Raw genomic sequence first — 16409 nt, 5'->3', positions numbered from 1 at the left:
TGTTTAGAAGAAAATAGGAGAATTTGCTTTACACAGACTTTAAGTCTTTCTGATAGTTTTCTACCAGCCTGTACTACAACAGTATAATAAAATCCTGAAATTATGGCTTTTAGTTTTGGTGTGCCACCCCAAGATTTTAAGTGGCCCCATCTGGCCACCCCTATGAAAAATTTCTGGAGGCGCCGCTGGTTTTATGGCAGGTGGCAACCAGCGCAAAGGTGCATTACCGAGTGTGAACCACAGTTATCTACCCCTAAACAAATCCGAAGAAAAGGGGGGAAAAAAAAGGAAAACGTCCTGAATACTAAATTCTGTTGATCAATCCAGTTTCTTTCAAGTAGTGGAATAGACTCCCTTACCCAAATGTAAATATAGTTTTCAAACTCAATTCTTCCCCTCCAATCTTCCTGATTTCTCTCTTTAATATTTCTCGCTCTCGAGAATACTTACTGCAGTGCAAAATGACATGTTCCACTGACTCCTCTATTTGACATAGGTCACATAATCCTGAGGGATGTTTGTTTCATTAAATGCAGTGTTTTATTTAGCCTGGTGTGTCCTACCCTCAGCCTTGTTAAGATGTTCTCCTCTTTGGTGCTTCTTTTAGCTGACCTCATTGTGCCCACTTCTCGCTGTACTGCATAGAGGTGTCGTCCTGTATCCCAACTGTGCTGCCACTCTTTAATGATGTTTCTTTGGATTATTCCTTTTGCTTCAGATTTACTGAGTGAAATTTCCATGATTTCCTCGTGCTTCAGTGCCTGTTTTGCCAATGCATCCACCATTTCATTGCCCTTAATCCCTCTGTGTACTGGTACCCACATAAATGTTATGAAAAAATTCATATTTTTGAATCTGTACAGAGTTTCATAAATCTCATTAACTATATCCTGTCTACTGTGCGATGTAAATGACTGTAATTGTAATGCAGATCATGAATCTGTACAAAGAATAACCTTTTTAATTTGAAAATCCTCTATCCAATGTAATGCTGTTGCAATTGCTATCATCTCGACTGTATAAACTGACAACTGATCTGATGTTCTTCTTTTCACAGAAATATTTAAGGTTGGTATACTCAAAGCAAAGCCTGTGGTCCCTGTGTTAGGATCCTTGGATCCATCTGTGTATACTGGGATGAATGTTTGATATAATGTTTGCACCACAACAAAGTCTTAAAGCTTACGCTTGCACCACCTCCAACTTCTTTAATGAGGTTTTTGCTGCTGAACTGTAGGCAATATATCCATAATCTAATACTGCTCTAATCAGCGCTACATAAATATTTTTAATTGCAGATCTGCTTGTTCCCCATTCTGATCCTGTTAAACATCTCATCACATTTAATATCTTTTTACACTTGGCTGTTATCTTATGAATGTGTTCCTTCCATGTTAACTTTTCGTCAAACCACACACCCAAAAATCAAAAGATTTTCACCTGCTCTATTCTTTGCCCATATATTTTTATCTGTGTGCCAACACCTCTCTTTCTAGTGAACATTAATGTTTTGGTTTTTTCAACTGAAAACTTAAATCCCCAAGAGTATGACCATTGTTCTACCATGTTAACTGCCTGTTGCATTTTATCTATAATATGATTTGTATTCTTTCCTCTTTTCCACAAAGCTCCATCATCAGCAAACCAGGACCATATCGTCCTGAACTTGAGAAAATACATCATTTATCATGATGGAAAAGAGTATTGGGCTAATAACACTGCCCTGAGGGGTACCATTATCTACCATATATCTTCCTGATAGGGCTGTCCCAATTCTGACTTGAATAAATCTATCAAATAAAAAGTCTTTAATCTAATTATATGCTCTTCCCACTATTCCCATCATATTTAACTTGATCATTAACCCCTCCTTCCAAACCATATCATATGCCTTTTCTACATCAAGATGGCTGTTAAGGGGAGAATAAAAAAAATAATTTTTTTATTATCTTTATAAATAAAAAAAATAAGTAATAATAATAGAATAAAGTAAAGAAACTCCTACAATGGGTAACTGTTATAGCTGCAAAAGACCACAAGCAGAACTATACGGTGGAGACGCCAAACGCATGAAAGCACTGCATCCTGATAATGTTAAATATCTCAAGTTATGGCAGGAAAAGTATGACTTTGTAGGGAAACTAGATGTAGAAGCCTGCGAAGAATTAGTGCAGGCAATTTCAGAAGGAAAAGAAAGAAAAAAGGGAAAGTCAAGGGAAGAGGGCCTGCTACAGGCCAAAGCATGGCTGACAAAAGCAAGGGCCAGACAAGCTGGCATTCAGAGAAGACAGAGGGAAAAAGAAGCTAGGCGACAAGAAGACGTAGATAAGCGACAGGAAGCTCAACAGAAAATAGATAAGAGTAATAACATATATCCAGTCTTGTATTCTGCACGAGACCGACAGAGTGATGACAGATACGTGCCATATGGGGTCCGTCGGGATCCTCCGCTCTACCCTGTACCTCGACCACCTCCTCCTCCTCCTCCTACACCGTCGCCAACTGCTCCACCTCTCGCCTCCCTCTCACCCCACAACCCCTTCGTGATGGTCAACATCACCCCACGGAAGGAAGACACACATCCACAGGATCCTCAGTCACCTTGAAGGACACGAAGCGGTATGATATACAGCCACACACACACCACACCCATGACTGAGACACTGAGTCAGAGAAAAATAGATCTAGATGATGAAACATACACTTTACCTCTCATTGCACCTGAGCTCCCAAACCCTAGAGCAGGTATAATAGTGGACGGAGCCCCACAACCAATTACAGTAAAGGTGTTTAGAGCATGGACAGATCAAAATGTGAGAGATGCAACCAAAACCATAACTCGCCCTGAAGAAGATGGCGAAGCCTTTACTGAAGAGACGAACCAACTCTTCAAGAGTTTTCAGTTAAACTCAATAGAAGTAGAAAGAGCAGTTAGAACAATAGTACCAAAACTGTGGTGCCAAATAAAGGGAAATTGGGACCCACTTCTCAATGATGACCCCATCCCTTTTGGTCATGCGGAATATGCTGGATGAGCTGATCCTCTACTGGCAAGAGTGGTTGCACATTATAAAGGACAGGCAAATTACTCAAGAGTGGCAGAATGCAAACAGACACCCACAGAATCTGTGACACTTTTTGTCAAGAGAATGAAAAAGGTGTTCCGCATACACAGTGGCATACCAATAGACGATGGTGATAACAGTCCATACAGCATGCAATTGAAATAGTCACTCTTGATAGGACTTAGACCAGAAATCAGCCAGTTTGTGATCAAACATTTGGTTGGCTGGAAAAATGTAGGATTGCAGAGAACCATTGATCATGCAGTTCATGCGGAAGAAACAATTGAAGCAAAAAAAAAGGAAAAGAAAAGTTACAGATACTTTCTTGTGTAGCACTTTAAGTTTACAGGGACCAGAGTCTAGATTCAGGTAGAGTGGTTACTAGTACTAAGAATAACAGACCACAGACCAGTGAGTGATTTTTAACTGCCGGCTTATTTATATAGAGAATTATTAGAAGAAACTAGGGCTGGGCGGTATACCGGTTTGTACCGAAAACCGGTATTTATTTTCGTTATGATATGAATTTTTCATATACCGAAATACCGGTGAATAGCCCAAACAACGTCCGGAACGTGTGCGGCGGGAAAGTGTTTCAGCGGGGACCCATTTCACCGCTGCACACTACAGGCACCCTTGAGCGGGTGAGAGTGAGAGCATAGCAAAGTTTAGAGGCGAGAATGGCTGCCGGAGAGAGTCCTGAAAGCAAAGCAACTGTACACGATGACCCAGAAGAACTCATACCAAAAAGAGCAGTGTTTCCCCTATATGCAACTAGCAGCGGCGCACCGCCGTTTACAATTCTCCTCTGCCCACTGTATCGCGCACGGCGGAGTTTCGCCCCGATGCGCACCCACACACACAGACAAAGCGCACACACACACAGGTGAGCACACTAGAGCACAGCTCGGGACACATTTTCCTGACCGAAGACGACCCATCCCGAGTCTGAGACAGTTACGGCCAGGCTCCACAGGGCACCTCAGCGGCGCGACACGTCTGCAGCGCGTGTCTCGTAGCAGCCCCCGTCTGTCGCGGCTCTTCTATTTTTGTTGCGCTACGCTCCCCTACGCGACCCTCCAGCAGATAAAAACTACATGAAATAGTGTGCTAAATGAGCACAATGTGTTTATAAATGAATAAACCATTATCAGAGGTGATATGTGATGATTTTTTTCATGCATTTACCCATGTTTATCCGTGACATTGTGTAAATGTCCGTGGCGGACTTTTGAAAGCGAGTAGATGACAAACAGTACAGTAAACTTGTAGATAACTCAAATATATGTAATAACTTAGGTGGAAAATGCTTTAACATTTCATGCAGCCTACATGCAGCCTCTCGGCTCGGCAAATGGTAAACAACCCCGCTGGCTTCTCTACGTGTCGCTTCCGTACGCAGTCAGTGGAGCCCAAATGAATGGAGCGGAACGTGTGTTGCGTTCAGGCGTTGTCAGGTAAATAACAAATTCCGGCACTTGAATAGGCCATAGCACAACACCGCAGCATGTCAAGTTGGCCGAACCTGAGCAAAATACCATGAAATACCGTGAAACCGATATGATTTTTCTTAAAACCGTGATATGAAAATGTTGTCATACCGCCCAGCCCTAGAAGAAACAATGATCATATGTTGGTACCAAACATCTCACATACACACATGCAAAGATAAATTGTTCAATATCCCTTCAAACATTCAAAATGAAACCAAAATCTCAGGAAAATAAGGTTATTTATCCCTATTTATCTCCTTTATGTTTAACCCAACCTATTTGAGTTGACATATAATAATTTCTAGGTTTCTTATTGGTTGTTTAGTTACTGGTATCTCCTTTAAGTTTACTCAGTTTAAGTTCTCATTTTATCTCAGTTTTCTATTTTTTCTACTTTCTCTTTAGTTTGATTAATCAACTCTATTTAAGCTTTAATTCACTTTTACACGACCCATTCATGTAATACCAATTTGGCACACAATGAGGAAAAAGTGAATAAATAAAAGAAGAAAAAAAAACAACAGTTCAATAAAATAAAAAATACAACTCAGTCTCAGAGCTCACAGATCAATGTAAACAATAACTCAAATTTCCACAGTTTGGTGTATTACCAGTCTTTTGGTTCCTTGTCCTTCATCAGTCCATTTGAAATTCACTGTGTTGCTGCAAAACCTGTCAGTTTTGTTCTACCACGATCCGTGTTGCTGCAAAACCTGTCAGTTTTGTTCTACCACGATCCCAGTGTCAGAATCAGTGTCTTTGTCCACGGTGTGCAGGTGAGTTTGCAGAATAGGTGATTCTCTGCTCCGACTCTCTCTCTCCTATGGGTGGCTCGCCATCTTCTTTCCACAGCTCCAGGTGTTTTCACACACCGGCGATCCCAACTAAAAAACCTGGCCTGCCATACAACAAGGCAACGCACATGCAGGCATTTTAACTTCACATAAATCAGGAAAATAAATTAAATTAAAGTTCTAGCACTGAAATATAGGTTAACTATCAACTTAAATCCAAACCGCGACCTAAAATGGCGGATCTCCTCTCGCTTTCACTCCGCCGAGAGGCAACTTGACCGTGTATGCTCTTTTTTTTTAGCTTTTGACTACACATTACACAAATGAAAAACACAAAATACACAGCATAACAGTTGTTCAGACTGCTTTAGCTTAGCTGCGAGTATTATCATCTTCACATTAAGCTTGTAAACAAAGGAATATCCTGTTGATACACACGCTGAAAAAAATAGCTTTTTAACTCACCAAATCCTCCCAAAAATGAAAGGAAACCAAGGTGTTGAATCTCAAAATACACTTCTTTTACTCCTATTTACTTTCTCCTTTACTCTCGTTCTCGACTTTTTCGTCTCCCGTCTCTGGTGCTCTGCTCTTACTCTAGTTATTCACCCTCCCTCCAGCACACGGCGCTTACGTGCTCGGCTGTTACCGTGATCGACTGTTATCGCTGCACTTGTTAAAGGAGCAGTACATATAAAATTAACAACAATTTGAACAGTGACTTACTTTTATAACATTTTGTTACTTTAAACACAATTATTATTGTATTTGCTTACATTTAGTATTGATCTAAGCTTCTATTAGTTTGTTTTCATATTTGCCTAGGTTACACTTGCATGAAAATGATGACAATGATGAAATTGCCTTCCGAGGTAACAAGAACCAGAAAAATCACAAAGGGGGAGGAGGAGGTGCGGGCGGTGAGAGCAGAGTAACGGATGTGTGCTACAATTGTGGCAAGCCTGGACACTACGCGAGAGACTGCAGAGCTCCAAAGAAATTGGATAAGAGGAGAGGAGGGGGACGGGAGAGACGGGAGAGCGGAGGAGCGGACCCCAGACAAGAAGAGCAGGAAGGAAACCACTCTGCATGACTAGCTTTGGAATCAGGTCATGCACCCACACCAACACACACACACACACACACACACACACACACACACACACACACACCACACACACACACACACACACACACACACACACACACACACACACACACACACACACATACAGTATCAGCAGATAGTGAGACAGAAGTAGATGAAATGCTATCATTACAAACTGCAGAAATCTTACTATCACAAGAAGGGTCTAGACCATGGATAGTGTTGTACTTGTACTTCCGGTTCAAGTTGAAGCATGTTGGAGTGAACTCTGTGTTTGATGCTTGGCATTTTTGACTCTTTTTTTCTGGATTACGTGACCACTGAGTTTGGAACAAGGACTTTGTACTTTTGCCAGAGATACCCGGTTCGACCTCTGCCTGCCTCAAGACTCTGATTTTGGATAATGGACTAAACGAAGCAAAGAGTAGGAGCGGAGCTAGCTGGCTAATAGTGCAGCCAGCCAGCTAGCCGGTTAGCACAACAAACGCTGGCGCTAGCAGCTGCTCAGCAGCTAACAACAACTTGCACACTCTGACGCTCACAGCCTGTGTCTACCACGTTGGAAAAACGTGAAATGCCACCAAAGGGGTCTAAGGCGGAGACAAAGCTGGATGAAGAGTATGTATCAGCCAGCCAGGTAAACGAGCTCATGCAACAGCAGAAAGACATGTTCATGGCTCTTCTGCAGCAACAACAAGAAAACTTTAAAGGCTTTGTCCAAATCATCGTGGACTCCACAAACTCCAGGCTAGATGCAATAAGCCGGGACATACAAGATGTCAAAACAAGCCTACAGTACACACAGCGAGAAGTGGACGACTTGAAGGATGACAACAAGAAGCAGGATGATTGCTGCAGCACAATGCAGACAGACGTATTCAAAATCTGTGACAGCTTGCTGACCATCACAGACAAAATGGAGTATCTGGAGGGACAGTCCAGACGCAACAACCTGGTGTTTAATGGAATAGCAGAGACACATGGAAGAAACATGGGCAGACACGGAGGAGAAAATAAATAAAGTCCTGGCTGAGAAGCTACAGCTGCGGCACGAGGTGGAGGTGGAGAGAGCGCACCGCACAGGGAAACCCGGAGGAGACAGACCGAGATCCATCGTGGTCAAACTCCTGAGGTTCAAGGACAGAGAGGACATATTGCGACGTACAAAGTCGCTCAAAGGATGCAAAGTCTACGTGAACGAGGACTTCACAGACGCTGTAAGGCGTAAAAGAAAAGAACTGCTGCTGGAGATGAGAGCTGCGAGAGAGAAGGGGGACATCGCATACCTCCGTTACGACAGACTGGTTGTCCATCCACGGACCAGCAGCACTCCGAAATAAACTGAGAGTTACTTGACAAAGAAAGGTATGTGAAATAAAACACTTCACATGGCCAATAATACAACTCATACACATCCTGAAGCTGACTGTTTGTTAAAAAGAATTGATGAACTTGAACATCTGGAATTAAACACCTTTCAATACACTAAACATAAGCCACAGGACATTGAGAATGACATTGATCCAGAAAACAACTTTTTTCCTGAACTACAACCATGAATGCCACTATTACTCAGAAGAGCAATATAACAATACTTTAAAAACTGAAAACAATCAATCAATCAATTTTATTTATAAAGCCCAATATCACAAATCACAATTTGCCTCACAGGGCTTTACAGCATACAACATCCCTCTGTCCTTTGGACCCTCACAGCGGATAAGGAAAAACTCCCCAAACAAAACCCTTTAACGGGGGAAAAAACGGTAGAAACCTCAGGAAGAGCAACTGAGGAGGGATCCCTCTTCCAGGACGGAAAGACGTGCAATAGATGTTGATCTCAATAATTCACTTTAACAGTAGAAGCCTGTATGCCAACTTTCATAATATCAAGGATTACCTGCATCAGTTCTCACAGCCCTTCAACATAATTCTCATATCAGAAACTTGGATGAACAGTGATAAAGACATGGATTTTGGACTTGAAGGATATGAACTGATTTGTATGAACAGGAAAAAAAAACGGTGGTGGTGTAGCTATGTATGTGGACATAAACTATAAATATAGGATGGTGGAAAAAATGTCAACTGTTGTAGACAACATACTTGAATGTCTCACGATAGAAATAAATATGGAGAAAAGGAAAAATATCATTGTCAGTTGCATATACAGAAGTCCAGGTTCTGATATAGATATATTTAAAAACTGGATGGGGGAACATTTCACGATCACAAAACACAAAGTTCTGTTTATTGGAGGAGACTTTAACATTGATCTGTTGAATCCAAACAATCATAAAATGACTGAGGAATTTATAAACACTTTATACAGCATTGGCCTATATCCCACAATCACCAGACCCAGCTGGATTATAACCCACACTGCAACCTTAATTGATAATATATTTTCAAATGAAATAGACAATAACACAGCAAGTGGATTATTGGTAAATGACATCAGTGACCACCTTCTAGTCTTTACAATCTATAACCACAACTACAGTAAAACCAAGCAGGATAACTTTCCACTGTACAGAAGGGTCAGATCACAAGAATCCATGGAAGCACTTAAAAATGATTTACTACTGCAAGACTGGGACTCGATATACAAAGAAAATGACACGGAGAAAGCATACAACGAATTCTTAAGAATATTGAAAATACTTTACGATAAAAAATGTCCAATTAAACAATACTATAGGAAACAGAAGTATAATGATAATCAGTGGATGTCAAAGGGTTTGCAAAATGCCTGCAAAAAGAAAAATACACTATATAGAGAATTCATAAAACTTAGAACTAAAGAAGCAGAAAATAAATATAAGAAGTATAAGAATAAGTTAACTAATATCATGAGGAATTGTAAGAAAGATTATTATCAGAAATTACTAGAGAATAATAAGCATAATACTAAAGGAATATTGGATGTACTGAACAATGTAATTAGGAGCAAGTCTCATCAGATTAATTATCCACAGCACTTCATAGAGAATGATAAAAGTATAAATAACATGGATGAGGTGGTTAATAAATTTAACATTTTTTTTTGTAAAGGTTGGACCAAATTTAGCAAAAGAAATTCAGGATCCAATCACACTAAATGATAATCCAATAGAAAGGAATCCAAATACACTGTTTCTTAAACCTGTGGTAGAAAAGGAGGTCATAGATATTGTTAATAAGTGCAAAAACAAAACATCCACTGATTACAATGAAATAGACATGAAAGTAGTAAAAACGGTAATTGATGGGATTTCCAAACCACTAACACACATCTTCAACTTGTCATTACAAAATGGTCAATTTCCCAATAGTATGAAAATAGCCAAAGTCATTCCGCTGTACAAAACTGGAGATAAACACCACTTCACAAATTACAGACCTGTTTCTCTTCTCCCACAGTTTTCAAAAATCCTGGAAAAACTTTTCAATAACAGATTGGACAATTTTATAGAAAAATATAACATACTATCTGACAGTCAATATGGATTCAGAAGTCACCGGTCAACATCACAAGCTTTAGTTGAACTCATTGAACAAATCACAAATTCCACAGATAAAAAGAAGTATGCAATTGGGGTTTTCATTGATCTAAAAAAAGCATTTGACACAATAAATCATGAAATATTAATCAACAAATTAGAACAATATGGGGTCAGGGGACTAGCACTAGAGTGGGTAAGAAGCTATTTAAATAACAGAAAACAATTTGTGAAGATGGGAGAGATACAGTCAAGATGTTTGGACGTTGTATGCGGAGTTCCACAAGGGTCAGTGCTAGGTCCAAAGTCATTTATCATCTACATCAATGACATATGTAAAATATCACAAATCCTCAAATTCATCCTTTTTGCAGATGACACAAACATAATTGGTTCAGGTGAAGATTTACAGGAAATATTGGACATTATCACCTCAGAATTCAGCAAAATAAAACACTGGTTTGACAAAAATAAGTTATCACTAAACTTCAGCAAAACAAAATTCATGATATTTGGTAACAGTAAAATAAATCAACAAGCACGGGTACACATAGAGGGTGTTGAAATAGAAAGAGTACATGAAACAAAATTCCTTGGGGTGATAATAGACAACAAAATTTCCTGGAAAGCTCACATTACACACATCTGCACTAAATTATCGAGAAGCATTTCTGTCATGGCCAAAGCATGTCACTTCCTGGACAACAAGTCACTCCACATCCTGTTCGGTTCACTGATCTTACCATACTTAACTTACTGCACAGAGGTTTGGGGCAATACATATAAAAGTTCACTACAACCAATATTCATACTGCAAAAATGAGCAATCAGAATAATTCACAAGGTCGACTTTCTAGAACACACTAATCCACTATTTCATAAATCTAAAATAATCAAATTTCATGACATTGTTGAATTTCAAACAGCACAATTTATGTACAAAATTAGGAATAAATCAGCACCAATCCACTTACAAAACATGTTTTATGAAAGAGAGGGAGGGTATAATTTAAGGGGAAAGTTAAATTTCAAAACTTGTAAGTACCGAACAACTGTGAAAAGATTTTGTATGACAATCAATGGAGTAAGATCATGGAACAGACTGAATGTGGACCTTCAACAATGTCCAAACATCACCCAGTTTAAAAAGAAATACAAACATATCATTTTTACAAAGTACGGGGAAGAAAGGGTTTAACTACAAGGGTATGTAGAGATATATAGTTATAGACATGTGTATATCGTAATTGCATTTATATCTATTTATATAAAAAAATAAAGTACATATTGTGACTGTATGTATAACTATTTATAGATAAATTATCCGTATTATATTACATAATTGTNAATGAAATATTTGCAAAAATGGGAGGGGTGTAATCACTTATGTGAGATACTGTATATGTATATACTATTCCATAAATATAGGATTTGAGTGTGTGAAATTTATAGTTATTTTGTACAGATAATTTATTTTATTTTTTTACTTTGTGTATTAAAAGTATGATTGCATTATTTAAGAATACAGATTAGGGGGTAGAATTATAAAAGTTTTTTTACTTAATTCTACTCCTTTTCGAGCATGTTGACTTAATTGTTTGTCGTTTGTTTTGTTCCTTTTATTATTATGTTCTATTATTAATAGTATTATTTTCTTGTTCATTTACTTTTTTTTTTGGTCTGATTTCAGTGCTGTATGGTTTACATGTTCGAAATAAATAAATATAAAACAAAAAAAAAAAAGGTGCAGGGAAAATCAATAACATTCTTGCCGAACAGTTGTGCAACGTAATGAAGCAGGGACAAATTTTCCTTTAGAACCAAACAGTGGCCTGAATGTTAGGTCAGCCACAGGACATGTAACTACTGAACCACTGACTAAACCTCTAAAAATAAAAGATCCTAAAACAAACAAAAGTGTACGCCTCAGTGGTGGTATCACAAGTGTGCCCTGTTAACCTCCTAGGGAGAGATCTGATGACCAAACTAGGAATAGCTGTAGTACCAAACCAAAATGGCTCTGGTATGAAAGCATGCCGAGTTAACCTTAAAACAACAGACAGTGATGAAGAAGACGGCGCAGAAGCATTTGTGCATGAGGGATCGACACTAAACTACTGGTACAGTTTGGATTTAGTTCAAACTGGGCCAGGAAGTATAACCCAGGCACTAATGAAGTTGGTAAAAGACCGCATTCCTCCAGCTGAAATGAAAAATGTTGAAATGCGCACACCCAAAGAGTTACATTGCACAATGTACTTCCAACACCAAAAGGGACAAGACAAAGAATACCATGAACAGTTCTTCAAAGAATCCAGCTGCAAGGTAACTGTCACTGACCTGTATTGGGACCAAAAAGGGAACTGTGCCTGTGCAGTGAGCCTCCGAAAAGCAGAAGCAAATCTATTTCAGGGAGGCCTCACACCGCACATTTCCTGTTCAAAAACCCAAGAAAGACAGTGGAGAGATCTAGGCGATTTTGTCTCACAAATAAACAGGTCAACCTGTGAGTGGCTGGAAGTGAGAGAGAAAGTGTGGTTCGCACCCGAACTAAATGTGTATCGTACCCACCTGAACGGGGTAACACAGGCGACAAAAGCAATTCACCTCACCAAAGAAACCAACCCAGACTTTACTGTCGCCTGATTCAATCTGACTGACGAGGAGGAGTTAGAGCTAAAAGATGTACCTCAAACGTTGTGGTCCAAAGGACCAGCTGATGTAGGACTTATTAAAGGTGTACAACCAGTTAGAATAACCCCAAAAGGCTCTTACAGACCGTATCAGAGACAGTATCCACTCAAACCAGATGCGGAAGAGGGGATTGCACCTATAATACAAGACCTATTAGAGGCAGGAGTTATCAGAGAGTGTCCGGATGCAGCATGCAATAGTCCTCTGTTTCCGGTAAAGAAAGCACCCCCTTCAACAGGATGGAGGATGGTACAGGATTTACAAGCAGTAATACCATGTGCTCCCCTCGTTCCGGACCCACACATGCTGTTAAACAAGCTTAACCCAAAGGCCAAATACTTCACAGTGACAGATTTAGCTAATGCATTTTTCTCTATCCTGCTCCATAAAGACGATCAATTTTGGTTTGCGTTTCAATACAGAGGTAAAGGACTGACTTTTACTAGATTAACTCAAGGATTTTGTGAAAGTCCAACGATCTTTTCAATGGCAATGTCCTCTAATTTAGCACAATTCACTCCCCCACGAGGAAGCCAGCTTTTATTGTACGTTGATGACATTTTGTTGGCGTCAGAAAATGAACAGGATTGTAAAATTGACACTGCTGCACTGTTAACATATTTGGCAGAACAGGGCCATAAAGTAAACAAGAACAAACTACAATTGTGGAAAAAGACCGTGAAATATCTAGGTTTCAGTATCTCCTTTGAAGGCAAACACCTAGATGAACATCGGAAAAAAGCAATATTGCAAGCACCCAAACCACAGACAAAAAAACAAATGATGTAATTTCTAGGGATGACCAACTTTTGTAGAGCATGGATTGCAAACTATGCTGAAGTAACACACCTGCTTCAAATGCTCATTTATGACAAACCTATGGCAGCTAATGATACTATCACATGGACTGCGCAGGGAGAACATGCATTTGCACAGATAAAACAACTGTTAGTGAGTTCAGCGGTTCTAGCACTTCCAGATTACAAGAAACCGTTTGTACAGACATGTGACGCTAGAGATGGATTTATGACCAGTGTGTTAACTCAGCCTTTCGGAGGAAAATTTAGACCTGTTGCATATTGCTTGTCTAAATTAGATCCAATAGCTAGAGCAATGCCACAATGCTTGCAAGCTGTACAAGCAGCAGCCCTAGCTATACAAAGTTCAGCCACAATTGTCTTATTTCACCCATTAACAATGAAAGTGTCACACACTGTAGATGCTCTACTAACACAGACAAAAATAGCCTTCATGTCTCCAGCTCGACATCTTAATTGCACGACCATCCTACTTTCCCAGCCTCACCTAACTGCTGAGAGGTGTACAACTCTAAATCCGGCAACACTGCTACCGAATGAAACAGACGGCACCAAACATGACTGTGCAGCTATAGCCACTCAAAAAATACTACCTAGAGCAGATCTCACAGACGTGGCGTTAGAAAATCCAGACATAGTGATGTTTATAGATGGATCATGCAAAAAGAATCCGGATGGGACAAATAGTAGTGGTTACGCAGTAGTAACTATAGACAAAGTATTGCAATCAAAAGCACTTGCTCCCCATTTTTCAGCTCAAGCAGCAGAACTAATTGCACTTACTGAAGCATGCAAGTTAGGAGCAGGGAAGAGAGTGACTGTCTATACTGATAGCGCATATACCTTTAACACCTTACATATTTTCGCACAACAGTGGAAAAATAGAGGTATGATCACATCCACAGGGAAGTCGATTTTGCACACTGACTTGATCTTAGCCTTATTAGAAGCTATACTACTGCCACTGCAGATAGCAGTATGTAAATGTGCCGCTCACACTTCCGGAAATGATCCAATCTCACAGGGAAACTGGAAGGCAGATGAGGAAGTGAAAGCGGCTGCAGCCCGACAAGACTACCAAGACATATACACAGCTGAGCAAATTACACACATTGATCATGATATTTTAAAAGACATGCAACAAAACTCGCCCGACTCAGAAAAACAGTTCTGGGCAAAGAAAAGGGCGACATTATCTGAAAATGAGTTATAGAAATGACCAGAAGGAAAGTATATTCTTCCAAAAAATTTATTTCGATTTGCAGCAGTATTGACGCATGGATTAACCCATACGTCAACAGGAGGGATGTATGACCTCATAAATAAAATATACACAACCTATGGATTCCAAAATTATGCAAAGATTTTTTGTGCATCATGTCTAGTGTGTGGAAAACATAATGTTCAAGGTAGATTCAGACCAAGGCCAGGCAGGATGCCTAATGCACAATACCCATTTCATACTATATGCATGGATTTCATTGAATTGAATAAATGTGAAAACAAAAAATACTGCTTAGTAATCATAGACTTATATTCAAAATGGATTGAAGTAATTCCAACAGTAAAAAATGATGCGATGACATACAACCTAACAATACAGGACTATCACCTTTTGAAATCCTATAAGGTAGACCCTACAGAATACCTCTAATCAACTTAAAGGGAGATGACACAGAATTAACGGAAACAATTGTGGACTATATGAGCAGAATGTTGAAAAACAAAGAAACTGTCTACAGTTCTCTCGCCAACAGAACCAGTCTCTGACCAAACGACACCTGTGAAGCCAGGAGACTGGGTTTTCATCAAAACACTCAAAAGAAAAAACTGGAGCTCCCCGAGGTGCTGCTCACAACACTCACGACAGTGCGTATAGCTGAGAGAGCGACGTGGATACACCTGACACACTGCAAACGAGCACCAATACCAACAGATAAGTAATAATCAAAACAAACAGGTCAATGATAACTGCTGGAGATTACACATTTGTAGAGTCAAACCGTGTACCAGTCCATCAAACTCCAGGAGGAAGAGCTTTACTTGCCTGGAATAAGAAACAGCTAAGGTTACAATTCATCTTAATTACATTCACAATTCTATCCACTTGCTGTGCCATAGCCCTACTAGTATTCTACATTGTCACACACTGGTAAAATGGAAAGGGATATAGGGCCATGGCACCCATTCAGGAGGATGGGATGGGGAATGAGGGGGGTCCATATGTTTCCTCACAGTGGTTGCAATAATTATAGTGATACCGATTCTCTGGATCTGCGAGCAGTATGACGGTGAAGGGATGACAAATGCGACTCAGATCCTACCTGGGAGCCTAGTCCCACTCCTGAGAATAAGGCGAGGTGTCATAAAACCTAGAGCAACCATCTATTGCAGCTCTGGAGAATCCCCATGTGTGGCTAAAATAGATTTTTGTGATGTTGCAGCGTGTGGAAAGGTGAATCAGGAAACCTTAGCAGGAGCGGAAAAGTACTTATGTGTAACAAGACATTTGAATTCGAAAGGGGGTTGGGGAGCTTGGTATGAAGAATGGAACCTAGTAGGGTGGAACACCGGAACACAAAACTGGAATTATAAGCCATGGATAGCAGCATCCGAGACCTGCGGAGGAACGCGACCACCACTGTTAGATAGGCTCACCATTTTTAAACCTGCTCACCAACCAGGTTGCGGTAAAGGGGAATGTAATCCCTTGATAATAACAGTAAAGGATCCTTGTCCTGAGGATTCAATGACTCTCGTGCTAGCAGCATATGTTAAAGGAGACAACCCTATAGCACACTTAGGTTTAGAGGTCATAGATTCAGGGACAACTTCTCCACCTCTACCTGCAGGGCCAGATGTTCGCCTTCATGACATGACTATGACTACCACACTGTCACCTATCGCAACAGATAGAAACAACCCAGTACAGTATATAAAGGTTGATGACTTACA

This window comes from Epinephelus moara, chromosome 6, assembly GCF_006386435.1.
Source record: "Epinephelus moara isolate mb chromosome 6, YSFRI_EMoa_1.0, whole genome shotgun sequence".
NCBI lineage: Eukaryota > Metazoa > Chordata > Actinopteri > Perciformes > Serranidae > Epinephelus > Epinephelus moara.
This window is presented reverse-complemented; position numbering follows the sequence as displayed.